This window comes from Silene latifolia, chromosome Y (genome assembly GCF_048544455.1).
Source record: "Silene latifolia isolate original U9 population chromosome Y, ASM4854445v1, whole genome shotgun sequence".
Lineage (NCBI taxonomy): Eukaryota > Viridiplantae > Streptophyta > Magnoliopsida > Caryophyllales > Caryophyllaceae > Silene > Silene latifolia.
Window position 1 is genome coordinate 438,090,506 of NC_133538.1, and position 15,599 is coordinate 438,106,104.

The 15,599-nt window shown below is 32.7% G+C and overlaps 1 long non-coding RNA gene across 1 annotated transcript; it reads right to left on the reverse strand.

The window, feature by feature from the left end:
* Positions 1-9,900: 9,900 nt before the first annotated feature.
* Positions 9,901-13,785, reverse strand: LOC141633304 (uncharacterized). Its single transcript, XR_012538080.1, has 3 exons — positions 13,361-13,785; positions 12,745-12,875; positions 9,901-10,167 (listed from the first exon to the last, which is right to left on the reverse strand). It is a non-coding gene; the product is annotated as an uncharacterized LOC141633304 (long non-coding RNA).
* Between the last annotated feature and the right edge of the window lie 1,814 nt (positions 13,786-15,599).

A 15,599-nucleotide genomic window follows, 5' to 3' on the forward strand; every position in this document is an offset into this window, starting at 1 on the left:
AATGAAAATTGACAATGTTATAATTAAAGGCTCTTTACGCTTATTTTCCAAAAAGTCACTTAAAATGGCATAAAATCGTTCGTAAGATTCTGTTTTATTCTTTTCGACATTGATGGTCCGTTTCATAATTAAGCCTTTCAACTAGCTACCCGTTTTTTTGTTTAAGTAGCCCATTAATCGAAGTAAGGGGTATAGCCCATCTATTTCGCAAAGCTACGTAACATGCAACACACAATATGTTCAACCAAATTACCTACCATGTTAACAACATCAAGAATCAGCTAACATCTAAGGCCCCACTAGGGAATACCGGAATATGCCACTAAAATTAGAAAATGGGTAGAACACGGTCAACCCAATTGTGAAACAATTAGAAAAGATAAAAATTGACTGCCGAAAGCTTTATCCTTTTGAACATCCAATATCTTATTAAACTCTAGCTACAAATCAATCAATCAATATCTATCTATATTAATAAAGGAAGCTTTTTTCGATCGATTTTAGAGTCTCCAAAATTAGCGAACTACCTAATATATTTTTTTAATGCAGATATATTTAGAGATAAGAATTAAGATGTAGAAGATAATATTTTATCACATCATAATAATAGCAACAAGATAAGAAATAAAGTCAACTACTCCATAAGAAATAGAGTTCTACTATAACAATATGATAAGAAATAGAGTTCAACTACTCTTGAAATAACTTTATACGGAGTAGTATAAATACTACCCTGTATTTATAGACTTCACAAACAAATAAATTTAATTTTCTGTCCAATTTATTTTTAATTGCAAGCTTATATAAGTTTTTTTTTTTTTTTGTATGCGTGCTTAATTATTGTGGTCCAGTAGCAAGTTGTATCTTAATCCCCGTTTAGAATTATCATTTGTAAATTGTACTAATGGTGTTTTGTGTTTAGATTTCAGGTACGAAAAGAATTAAGAAAATTGTTGAACTCATGTATGGAAATTTATCAACTAATCTATTTTGAGGTATGGTCGCTTTTCGATATTGATGTACGTTATTATCCCTAAAATATGTTTTCAGTTGCAAAGCTTACATAATGCATGCACCGAAAGCTCGATCACATGTCAGTTATCTTCAGAAATTGCTCAACATCGAGAGCAAAGGGACACACAAGCAAAGGGACACACAGAGGTTAACAATGATTGAGGCTCCAAAATTTATACGAGCACACTTTATCGTGCAATTATCTACATATAAATAGTCGTAGAAATAATTGTAGAGTACCATGAGAAGGCCTTCTTTTTTAATCAGATCAATACCGAGCTGACTAAAATATTGATTTTGGATGGATGAGAATCTTTATGAACTGTCTTTATTTTAATTGTGTTCTTATATGACAAATAATTGTGCAAAGTGTTACACAAATTTATTGTAAAACGGGTTTTAATACATACGTATTTTTTACACTAATATGGTTGTGCTTTGATCCGTTTAAATTAGTTTTACGTAAATTGGTCTTACACAAATTTAATTGGATTATTTTCTTTTGTTACGATTTTTTAATAAATCTGAGCGGCAAATTGGTTGTTTAATTTAAACGCACTTGATTTTTGCTCACTCTTGCTGCCGTGACTCGTGACTTATAACAAACACGAGATTAGAAAAAGAATGGCAAGAGTTGTTACAGACTTACGGCTTCATTCAAGATTATTGTAAAATTCATCATTATCCCAAAATATTACTTTTATCAATTTGAAATAAACATTAGTGTGATGAACAATGCACGATTTAAAAAACTTCATCCTCGCCAAGTCACCAGTATGCAATTCAACAAGAATTATACACACCGTGGTAACTAGCTAAGCTTATAATAAGAAAATCAAAGTAATTAACTATATAAGACAACAAAGTTTTTAGTGTCTCATGAATCTTTTAAGAGTCGTAAAGAAAGTGGAAGTGTACTTTATTACAAATTCAAAATATACTAATTAGTGTTTTTAGAGTTATTGTACCATTATTAATGCGTACAACCAATCTCAATGATTCAAGAGTTCACAAAAAATATACCAATAGGTCTTCTGAGAGACCGTCTCATTAAATTAGTGGGAGACATAACATGGAAAACAAAAATTAAATAACTCCCTCCCCCATCATGTGAGAGATCTCTTAATAACGCTACGCTCTCTAAAGTTTTTGTGAAAATATAATAGGAGCCTAGGAGGCGTAGTTAAGTCAATTTGCATGAATTAGAGTTGGGATCGAGCATAGGTGGGATCTGGAACTTAAAGTAGCTCTTTACGAGATTAACGTAATACTTACCAGCGGTTTGATATATTGTAAGTTTGATATACTAAGAAAAGGTAGAATTCTTATGGAAGATTGGAAGTGTAAGTGTGCATTCGGCCAATTTTGAATAATAATATTAATAAGGGTTGTCATGAACGAGCTAACAGATCTTGACCTACTACAGGGTATAATTCATAAGTTTTTTTTATCTAATTAAAAAGAACGTCCCCATAATTGCAACAAAGCTATAATTTTCTTACATAGGCTGAAGGATAATATGTAATTATGTACAAACATAAACTTTAGGTAACAAGACTAATAAGTCAAATATCAAACATACCATATGTTTTATTTTTTACTTTAATTAATCTGCTATTTATCCATCCATTAAGATGGTTCCATTTGTTATAATATGATATTTGTTTTTTTTTTTAAAGAAAAAAATCATGCAATTTAAATGGGTAGGATTGGGGATGCATTTATTTAAGAATTTTTTTTTTTAAAATAGTATTTTTCAAGTACTTTTTATTATAAACTTTTTAACATTTTACAGTTACAAATAGGCCCGTGCATCGCACGAGTATTAAATCTAGTATCTATCTATATTAATAAAGGAAGCTTTTTTCGAGCGATTACAGAGAGTCCAGCTTTTACGAAACTCCAAAAATAGATACTTCGTAGAAAAATGAGTAAAGCATTCACTTGATTGGTTTATCTTCCAAAGAATTTGGGCTAATCTTAAACACATTGGCTACTCTAACGTTAGTTTATTATCCTCTACTACTATAACAATATTGAAAAAATTCATATTTTAGAGTTTTTATACTAAAATATTATTACGTATACAATGGGTAAACTTCTAGGCTTGATTAGATTGTGATTTTATGGTTGTCAATATATATATATACACTTAACTAACGATTGCGTCCATCCCACTCGAATCTCTAATATATGTCTGTAGAGAATTTTTTTTTTTTAAAGACTCTGTAGAATTTCTGTCAATATATGCTCTAATGTATGTATTTATGATTGTAGGTGTTTCATATTTTTGATGAAAGTAAAAATTGTGAATTGTGCATAAGAATTCAAGGGATTCACTATTGTGCGGTAAGTCAGTAAGTAACTTCTTATGTTGCTTATAATTTGTGATATGTTTATTAAGGAGCATCAATTATAATCTTCAATATAAAATTGATTATTGTATGGAGCAAGTTTCATACTTTTTAGAGTTTAATGTTTTTCTATTCTATTTTAATCTAATGATAGATAGAAGATAACAAGGTGATAATATTACATTAATCTTATGTGTGCTAATGAACCGTTAGTAACTCATCAACAACAATAATTTACCCTGCAGATTTTTGCCCGATTCCGTGTAAAGGTAATTATTGTGTACAAGTTTGCCATGTTTCTCTCAAAAGCGTTTACTCAATTTAACTATAATTTTATTTTTACTCCTATTTTTCTTTGAAAAATTATGGTACTCTGTATATGACATGCAATAATGAAGCTACTTTTATTTTAAAATTTTGTTATCTACTTTATCGTTTTACCCTCAATGATTTAGATTTGGTTTGCTTTTGATAGGTAATAACCCAAAGTTGAATTTAGGTAAGTATTACCGAGTATTTCTTTAAGAATCAGTACGGTTCTACTTAAATGTAGTCGTTTAAAGTGGATGCATAAGTTTTCCAGTTTTCCTTTTCCCAATGAGATATCGCAATAAATAGGTAAACAAATGATCGGAAATTCGGGATGTATGAAATATTAGTATATTACGGAGCATTATTTATGCAAAGTTGCAAACTATGCTTTTTCAGTATTCACGTTAAAGACCGTCTTTTGATCTCCCACACTGTGTCTTTTATAAAACGTTGATCAAATTTGTTAATTACAGCATCTTCGAATTCAGATAAAACTAGCATAGTTCAATTTCTACCATCTCACCCTTTTATTCTAATTTCTAACACAATTTTGACAAACTTATTGCTCAACACCTTTAATAATCAAGTATATCTCATGAACAACGGCCATATAATTTAATAATCTCTAATCTGTAGCATTAGTTTTCAATTCCGTATGCATCACTTATTAGATTTAAAGTCTAAAGATGGTACATGTTGGATACATTGAGATATAAGGAGAAATTCTCAAATCGATAATCTCTTGATATTGATAATAAATTATGGAGTAAAGTCGTATCTATATTTTTTTAGTAAGAATAAAGTTCTTATATGTGATGACAAAACCTCTAAAATTCCAAAAATCACAAAAGGTTAACTAATATTGTCCGTGTCCCTGTAATAAATTAATGCAAATTAATAAGATAAAAAATAAGTCGGTGTCCATGTAACAATGGAACTTCACATGATCTCAAAAAGAAAAAAAAAATATTAGAAATAGAGAGGGAAGAAATTAAAGCATAAAGGGAATCGTTGTATTATTGATGATAATCGTTCGTATCTCGAATGATTACATTGGCTCGACATTTATAGTACTCACGAGATCTAAATCGTATCAACTAATATCGCAATATAATATAATTATTCTAATATTGATATTATTCCGATTACGATAATATTACAGTAATATTCCCCTAACAAAAAACAATGGAGTAAAGCTCAAAATGCAATTACAACTTAAATGAGATAAAATATCATAATATTGACATGAGATATAATCCGAGCTTTAGAATTATGAACAATGTACCATATTCCACAATAGAAAATAATTTTATTTCTTGGTATGATCGTGAGTTGAAGTAACGAGCTTAAGACAATAATATAGGAGGTGGGGTGATATTGTGATATACTTCCCCGTCTCAGTTAATAACTTACATTTGTTTTGTTTCCCTCTCACAAAATAAAGTAAGTGTAGAATATTCACCGGGACATAGGACGTATACTAATTTAGAGCTGCAAACAATGGCATAACCCGAAATTAAAATACGATATGAAAGACTCAGAATCAATGAATGTGGATTGAGGTTATTGACCCCTTTATGTTACAAACATGACACGAGATTTAATATGGTCAGGTTTCGGTTGAGCATTTTAAATACCAACCCGACAAAAATGACCAATTTACTAAATTAATCCTTGATTGGTTACTAATTATTCTTGCGTGCAGTTAATCTTAACTATTCAAGTGCGCTTTTAGTAAATTAGAAATATATTAAGATGAGTAATTTAGTCAATTTAAAATTGGTGTTCGCATCGAGCCTTTTTGTAGATGGGAGTTGGCATTTGTAGTAGTTAGTTTATAACTTGGCGTTCAACGGTGGTTCAAGAGACAGAATATTACAAGAGGCCCGTGCATCGCACGGGCATTAAATCTAGTATATATATAAAAGAGGCTTTTTTCAGGCAATTCTAGAGACTCCAGCTATTTTTAAACAGTTAAATAAAATAATCAATACATAATAAATAATTAAATCGGTATATTTAGAGATAAACATAATTTAGTAGTCCAAGTCTTATCTTGCTATTAACTTAATCATAGATAGAAAAGTTTCGTCAGCAATAGAATTCTTCTTTTTATTATTATCTATATATATATAAGAAGATTATTATTGTTCATGACTCCAACAATGGTGATTTCTCCTCCATATCCATTCATTTTTTTAATTTAATTATATCATAATCTTCCATGAAATTAATTTTAACCTATGCTTTTGTTTATACAAAGTCACACAAGTCGTTCATGATCAAGTAGAAGCTCGTGAAGAAGATGAGGCAGATTCGTATGACTGTATGAGGACCCATAACATCATCAGATTTACTTCATAATAATCAAATTAATTATCTTTATTCATTCTTAATAATTCGTATATTATATAGATTTGTATACATTTATGTGATGACTATTGTTGTGTTTGAATGCAGGTACAATGCGAAGCATTGACTATATAAAGCAATCTACCCAAGAATTTTCAGAATATAAAGCAATCTACCCAAGAATTTTCAGAATCCATTCGATATATCTGTATGTAGTATGGTTTGTAGTTGCATTATTCACTCAGATTATATTATAACTTTTGTTTATGTGATTTAGATTATGTTATTTTGAATCTAATCTTGATTTTCCTTCTCTTTAGCTTATTTCATTCTGAATCTAATTATAGTTCTCTTTTCTTTTTTTACATTGATGAACAGGAGGCTCTTCTTCAAGATAATTGATTCACGTCCTCCTATATAAACCCTAATAAACTATCATAATTGTTATTTTTTTTTTACGTTTATGTGATTTTTAGATTATGTTATTTAATTTCCACCTCCCTATATTATCCTACATACGTCAACACCCTCTAAATACCTTCTTAAAATATCTCAAACCCCACTCCGACAAATGGTCTCTAAAACAACAAATGACAACAACAGCAAAGCCTTGGCAGAATTTGATCCTGGCTTCTTAAATTATCTAAAACCCCACCAACAGCTTTCTCGACAAGTTTCGGCCCTCGGCAGGATTCAATCCTTGCTTTACCCTTAACCCTTACGCTAACCGAATAGGAAACAAAGGACCCTCACGTACAATTTCACAACCATAAACCAAAACTATTACTAAGCTAACCAGAAATTATAACACAATCGACCTAACCAAAGTAATTGAACTCGAATTAACATCGACTACACGCATATTAAGTATGAATCAATACTTAATTAAGCTAAAAACAACTAATTAAAATACAAAATGAAACGATAACAACTAAAAAAATATACTTCGTACTTGAATCAGTAAATGAAACTAAGAAGTTAAATTCAACTATACAAACGGCGGAATTAACTAACACACAAAATTATCAAAAACAAAAGAATGAGGAAATTATGAAACTTGCAGAGTAATATACGATTAGTAACTTGGAGAGGAAGATAATAAAGAAGGATGGTAAATTAGGCGGAAGAGTGTGATGTGTCGTATAAATTAGGGAAATTAGGGCAATGAAGACGCCATTAATGAAGTCTCAAAGCAAGGAGAGAGAGAAGAAATTGGGGGAAAATTATAGCATAAATTAATTGTATGATTCCATGCAACAATAAAATTGATTTTTATTTGTTTCAGTTTGTTTCACCAAAATGTGGGGGAAAGAAGGGAAAAAACGCTGACTAAAACTATAACTATAAATCAACCGACACGCGTCGGTTACACAACCAGCTGTAAGTATTTGTTAATTGGCAATTGATTTTGATCATTTGATGATTGATAACAATTATATTCACTCAAAGATTATATTATAACTATTATAACTTTTGTTTATGTGATTTTTAGATTATGTTGTTTAATTCTAATACAAATTGAATAGTTAAAATTCCTATCTATTTTCCTTATTCTGATTGTGTAAGACTATTATAATATTTTTTAGAAGAGTAGGATAAATTTTATTTTGGCTCCTCGCTATTTTATACTTTTAAAAAAATATCTTTATAGATTTAATTAAATTAATTAATTATAAAAAGTAATTTTTATAGATTTGTTATCATTTTCTCATTAAATTTGACATATTTTGTAGATGTCGTAGGACTCTTTATTAATGAAATGGTCTATTTGTTAATAAAAAAAAGGCCTCACTCATTGGCGCAATTAGAAATTCCTAGAAGTTGCTTATCTTGAGACCACCTCCTACCAATATAGCTGCGTATTTCCCCAAACCATAAATAAATTTGTCACAAATATGGGCTATTATATACTAAGTGCTTTTGACTGAGTGTCTCCTCAATTTAATTAGTAGTTTAGTTATCTTTATAGTATGTGGTTCATCTTTTAAATTACACATATAACGATATTTCATAACAAATACTTCATACTTGCGACTCGAGTCATGGTCTCTCATTAGTTAGTGGGAATATGTGTTTTTACAATTAAGAGCTTCTACATAAAATTATACCCTTGAAATTCTCAATATTTCATTCAAGTGTATTTGGTCAATCAAATGTTCACAGCAATACAATAATACAATTTAAATGTGCAATTTCGAGCGACATGGAAGTTTATACTGATTGAACATTATTTGAAGTCATCCTAGAGACTAAAAGTCTGAAACATATAAGAATCCTACAAGAGACCTACTAACTCCTAACTCTTAAGCTATGTGAAACGAACTCAATAAGAGATTAAGAGGTCATCAGATGAACAAGTTTCACATATCCCAAACAACTTTAAATGTCGGTATATTATCTACTTAAATTTTCTAAAAGCTCACTTAATAACAGAACATTATTTAGTTACCGTGCAACGCACGGGCATGAAATCTAGTATATAGTATAAATATATACTCCCTTGCATCATCAGGCGAGGAGGACAAGATTCACGAAAAGCGATACACATAAGACCCATAAATTCTACTCTATAATATACCGTCTCAAATATTCTATTCCAGCTTCAATCAAATCACCTATACATAAAAATTGTCCCAGTTTTCCATATAAGCGCATAAGAGCCGTTAATTTACGACAAAGTCAAAGTTCATTAATAGTCAACATCCACATAGGCCTGAGGGTACCGACGTCAAATAAGTTTTTCTTTACTCTTTTATTTTATTTAATTCTTTTTATTTTGTCTTTTATTTATTTTGTTTATTTATTGTATTGACTAACTTAGTTTATTTTTTTTGTATATAATTTGTATCGTTTTTCTTATTCTTTTGATAAATTTCGTCAAATATATAATATTACAAATAAATAGTAGCGACCGTCAGTTTGATGGGCGGTCCGGGTGCCTAACACCTTCCCTGACCGTACCTTTACCCCCGAATCAGCAATCTTTGGTTCAGACCGGAGTGACGGATCAGTCCCATTCAAGGGATCAAAAGGGACTTTTCCGTTAAATTTGTTTTTGTATGTTTTTTATAAAACCTACTAGCGACTCCATATTATTTATATATTTCAAAAAGAAGATTTTTTCAGGGATTTCACAGTGGCGACTCCGCTGGGGATTTAATAAGAGGGTAAGACTTGAAATTTATTTGTAATATTATATATTTGACATGTTTTTTCCCCTCTTTCGGTTCTGTCAAGACCTGCTTGTATGGTACGTATGCAAAGGAGTAAATTTGAGCAATAGAAACCAATGAGAATATGATATTGATGCATGCTAAACCATTATGAGTTAATTATGCAGGAATTTTTTGTTGACTTCGTATCGATCGCTAGTGTGGACTTATTTTGTACCTTTATATCTAAAAAGGAATTAGCATCATATGAGTAGCATTTTCTTGCCCTGAACTAACGTTGGAATGTTCTTGTCATGATTTTTTTTTATTATTGCTTTTTTTTTTAACTATATATCATGATTTTGTATAATTGTTTCAGACAAAAAAGGCATAGGCTCTCCGTAAGTTAATATTATGCCATTTAAGCTATCCCTATTCACCCTTGGTAAAGTATGTTGTATACTTAGAAGGTCCATTCGACCGACTAGGCATTACACATATTTTCCACCTCATGACGTCGCGTTTTGGCAACTCGTCTGGTCCATATGACTGGGGAGCAAAAAAGCAAGAGATACCCTCGCGGTATTTTAATGTTGTGAGTACCCAATTTCTTACCCACAAACCTAACCATAGATCCCGTAGAACCTTTGTTAGGTTATATTATGTATGTCTTGTTTGTTATAATCTTACCATTATTAATAATTAGCCAAAAAGAAAAAAAAAAGGTAGTTTAATATGCATTGGCATTGATATAGAGACGTGTCTCAGTAGGCGTCGGCATCATGTACGTACATACACATTAACAAATTTGGTCTATAAATTGGCACTAAGATTTGTACGTACATATACATATGCATTTGCACTCACTAGCCTTACCCACTTCATGTTTCATCTCATAAGGATCTGCACATATATCTCTGAGCATCAGCATATAGTAATATGTATAGTAGTATTGAAGCGTCTGCATCATAGTCCGTCAAGTCCTGCACGTGTCAAATATTAGTGTTAGATTACATGCGACACTCACACCATTTAAGCATTTAGTATAGGTAGTTCGACGCACGCACTTCACATAGTAAATTCCATTCTTAGACGGTGTCTCATATAGGGCCTGCATTTGCAGCATTATTGCTGAGCAGAATATTGCAGAACATGTAAAAAAAATTAGATTCTCACATTCAGGTCTTAGCTAGCATCATACACATGTACATTCAATACATTACTCCATACTAGTCCTGTCTGCAATGAAAAGAAATAAAATCATTTTCTAAAAGCTAAGATGTCATGATCCGGGATAGGGAGGAGTAAACGAGACCCTAATTTAATAGCCACTCTAGCTTGGGAACAAAAGAAGGGTACAGGAAGACTCGACAATACCAACTCACATGTGGTTTCCATCAAAATTTGATTAAATTAGGACCATCCAAGTCCTTTCTCACTTGCATATATATAAAAAAAAACTAAGAGTAAGAACAAACATGTCAATAGAGTAAGAAAATTCACTCTTATAGTCATATAATCTCATACGAGTGTTCCTGACATTACCTAAAAAAAAACACTAGTTTACATAAGTGTCTAATTAAGATATGACCATTCTAGTCCTTTTTGAGTTAAATAAGTGGAAAAAAACGAGCATATGTCATTTTTATTAGTCACTTGTTCTACTTTTTACCCTTAACTAGTAGAATAGACTTGAAATACTTTAGGGCGTATCTCTTTAGTGTAGATCAATCGACCTCTTAGAGTCAGCCTAAACGAGGGCGTGCACTAGACCATCTTTTCCATTTCTGTGGTGTGATAATTCCTTGATCGCCGTGTCTCTAACTAGGTGACCTATATGTTTGGAGATTCCATCTTTCTACTTGATTCGTTAATTTTCCATACTTCATGTGACTACTAGTTTAAATGAGCACAACTCTCTATTTACCAAATTTGTCAATTTCTCATATCTCAAATGACCACTAGATGAGAACAAACTCATATGATCGACCATTTTAGCAAATATTGTCATCCATTTCCATTAAGGCTAGAAGATTAGCCCAAAAATATTAAAATCAGATTCCTAGTACACCCGTGCCCAAACTTACCAAATAAAACACGGGAGCGCACACTCCATGCCCTTAAAACAAGATAGGTGACCACAAGTCCCTTAGAATGAACTAGAGCTGATCATGGGCCGGGCCTATGCGGGTTTGGGCCGGCCAGGATGATAAAAATGGCCCACATGTGCGGGTTGGGCCGAACCGGGCCAAATGAGAGGGCCTATTTAGCGAGCCCAAGCCCAGCCCTTATGGGCTAAATCGGGCTTTTGGGCCTAAATGGGCTTTTCGGGCCCTAAAATTTACGACTTACCGAACGAGATAAGTAGTATAATCCCTTCAACTTATAATGTTTCTCCAAAAATAGAATAAAAGACAATCATCGACACATTATAATGTTTTATCATATCTAGTAGATATGATTTATGTTACGTGAACATCGCTTTTAAATCTCAATAAGTATATATACATGAGTTTATAAGGAATTATAGATAAAATTTACACTACTTAAACAAATTTTATAAGAAAAATATTCCTTAATTAATAAATATGGGCCGGGCCGGCCCAAAATTTGGGCCAAATACTTGGCCCAAACCCGGCCCAAAAGTACATCGGGCTTTTTTGGGCCGACCCATGGGCTTTTTTGGGCCAATATAAAAGGTCCAAGCCCTTCAAAAAAGCGGGCTGGGCCGGGTCGGGCCAATGGGCTTGGGACATTTGATCACCTCTAGAATGAACTTAAAATGTGAGTTCAAGTACCAATGCAAGCTGAAAAATACTCACACCGAAGATTCTCACAAGTAAACAGAAATTCCAGTCAAATTTGCAATCAAATCCAATGTCAAAAGTCTCAAAAATTCACAAGACAAAAAAAAAATCCAGCCAAAGTTGCAATTTTATCCCGTATCAAAAATCTCAAAAATTCAAAAGACAAAAAAAAAGTTCTAGTAAAAAAAAGAAAAGAGACAAAAAAAAAAAGTTTTAGTAAAAAAAAAAAAAAGAGACAAAGAAAATTCTAGTAAAAAAGAAAAAAAAAACAATTCCAGTCAAATTTGCAATCAAATTGCAGAGTAGTCATTTTTTCATTTTTCAGACGAATCAATCCACAGTTACTTTGTCTCCATTCCTCTTGGGACGATCCTTTCATTCATTTAGGTGAGTGAGAGAGGCACACAGGTCTCCAGTGTCTTCTAACACCATAAAACCTTCTACTCCATTCTATTTGTCACCCTCGTTTAGCATCTAAGAATTCGGGGATGTACACTAAATTTATACGGTCACAAAAGTATTTTGTTTCTATGCTATTAGTTTTGTTTAATTAGCCGAGCTTGTTACTGTAAAGAGGGCAAAACTCGTTTTACAATATGAATCTCAAATCCAAGGCAAAACAAAAAGAAATAAGAAAACAAGTTGGCACAATCACGACCCATACCAGGTCGGAAGAAAAAAAAAGAGAAGAAAGCAACAGAAGAAAACAGGTATGTTAGCTATGTGACCTGCGTGAGTGACACAGGAAAATACCTGAAGTAACAGAGGGCTGAGAGAAGTAACAGGGGGATACCACAAAACACAGGGTGGAGAGTTTCAGCTAAGGCCAGGGGCATAAGTAAACACACTCAGCGCATATGTTTGACTACATTTAGGCGACAACCCTGACCAAAAAAAAAAAGTTATAAGGACTTACAAAGCAATGATGGTTCAATAGGCATAACACCTAAAAAGATAGGATTAGAATACTCCATCCCTTTCCCGGATCATGCTCAATAGAACATTTCAATTTGAAAAGAAACCGGACTAGTAACTCGGTGTGTCATGCGTCTATGGTCTGTTTTTGGGAAAAATGCATGGTCAGTTAGCTAGTGTTGTCTTCGTTGTCTATAAGAACATTAAAAGTGCATCAACATACATCATTGGCGTCTCATTAGCATTATACTTCATTGGCATTTTTATCATTGTCATTGAATTACGATTTGAGTCGGAATAATTGTATTATCAAGCACACGACTTGATTAATCAATTGCATTAATGTCACAATTACGCTATCAGTTCAGCCGTATTATCAAGCCCACAACTTGATTCGAGACCAGTAAAAAATAAAAGGCAAGAATTTGAAATCAATCAGTAAAAGAACACTTACAATTTGACAGAAAATCCGGTCAAAAATCTTAAGATCCGACGGGCCTCCATGCCTCCATCATCAGTCATCCGATCGCCAATCGGGGGCTAAAATGGCGGCTCAACAGTCACTCGTCGTTGATCCTGCGCTGCAATGATGGCGCAACCCACGCTAATTCATCCCATTCAGGTGCTCGAATGACAGCAATTAGCACTAATTTTACTTGCTTGAAGAATCGTGTTGATTTGGTTTTCTCTGGCAACCAATAATAGACGACTGTAACCCAAAAAAAAAAAACAGCTAAGAACAAATGAATTGAAGAAAATCAATCAGGAAAGGTGGGAAGTTTCATCGTTTGGGTATGCAGGAAGTAAAAGATGATTTCTCTCTCCCAAATTTTGTGAAGATAAGTCCTTAATTCCTATTTCAATTGTGAGACACGTTATTGAAACAGGTCCACCCCATAAGGAATTTCACAATGTATTTCTTGACTTTCAGTCAAAATAATTACAATTCTCAAATTTAGTCTTTTTCAAAATAAAATTTTGAAATCCTTTGGTCGGCAGGCCCTGACATGCATTTAAGTTCTTAAAATAAAATTTTATGAACTTGCTCTTTTTGCGAAATAAAATTTTGCAATTTTCAAATTTATCGGTCGGCGGGCCCTGACACGCATCTAAGTTTGTAAAATAAAATTTTACAATCTTATCCATCCCTTTTCAAAATAAAATTTTGAAATTCTTTTGGTCGGCAGGCCCTGACATGCATTTTAAGTTCTTAAAATAAAATTTTCTGAACTTGCCCTTTTTTGTGAAATAAAATTTTGCAATTTTCAAATCCTATGGTCGGTAGGCCTTGACATGCATTTAAGTTCTTAAAATAAAATTCTCTAAACTTGCCTTTTTGCGAAATAAAATTTTGCATCCTAGTTTGTAAAATAAAATTTTACATTCTAATCCCATTTCAAAATAAAATTTTGAATTCCTTGGTCGGCGGGCCCTGACACGCATTCGAGCTTGTGAAATCAAATTTTGCAGGTACACTCTTAAGTGAAACAAAGTTTTGCTTAACCATTCTGCACAAATAAACAAAGTTTCGCTCTACCGAATCCGGACCCCTAAACAAAGTTTGGCTATTCCAGATTCAGACCAAAGAAACAAAGTTTTGCTTTTTTTCCAGGGCCAGGCCGTGAAAAACAAAGTTTTACCATGCCATGCTATATTGGTGAAACAAAGTTTTACCAGCTCCATTCCGGATTGACAAAACAAAGTTTTGTCATGCCAGTTTCAGACAAGCTAAACAAAGTTTGGCTATACCATTTCCAGACCAGTGAAACAAAGTTTCACTATGCCATTTTCAAACCAACGAAACAAAGTTTCGTTGCACCAGTTTCAGCTTCATTTCAGATTAGTAAAACAAAGTTTTGCTAAGCCAGTTCCAGTTTCCAGCTACTCCAGACAGGTAACATAAGAGGCCCAGGTACGTTTCTTATCCTTTATCTGTCCCGACCGGACTACTTTGACCTTCGTCTTACTCAAACTCGGTCAAAGTAGGGGCTTCTGTAGACACCTCAAAATGTCTACTTAGCCTTACGGGTACCCGATGATGAGGGTCAAATTTAATAACTAAATGAAAATTGACAATGTTATAATTAAAGGCTCTTTACGCTTATTTTCCAAAAAGACACTTAAAATGGCATAAAACTGTTCGTAAGATTGTGTTTTATTCTTTTCGACATTGATGGTCCGTTTCATAATTAAGCCTTTCAACTAGCTACTCATTTTTTTGTTTAAGTGGCCCATTAATCGAAGTAAGGGGTATAGCCCATCTATTTGGCAAAGCTACGTAACATGCAACACACAATATGTTCAACCAAATTACCTACCATGTTAACAACATCAAGAATCAGCTAACATCTAAGGCCCCACTAGGGAATACCGGAATATGCCACTAAAATTAGAAAATGGGTAGAACACGGTCAACCCAATTGTGAAACGATTAGGAAAGATAAAAATTGACTGCCGAAAGCTTTATCCTTTTGAACATCCAATATCTTATTAAACTCTAGCCACAAATAGTATAAATATATACTCCCTTGCATCATCAGGCGAGGAAGACAAGATTCACGAAAAGCGATACACATAAGACCCATAAATTCTACTTTATAATATACCGTCTCAAATATTCTATTCCAGCTTCAATCAAATCACCTATACATAAAAATTGTCCCAGTTTTCCATATAAGCGCATAAGAGCCGTT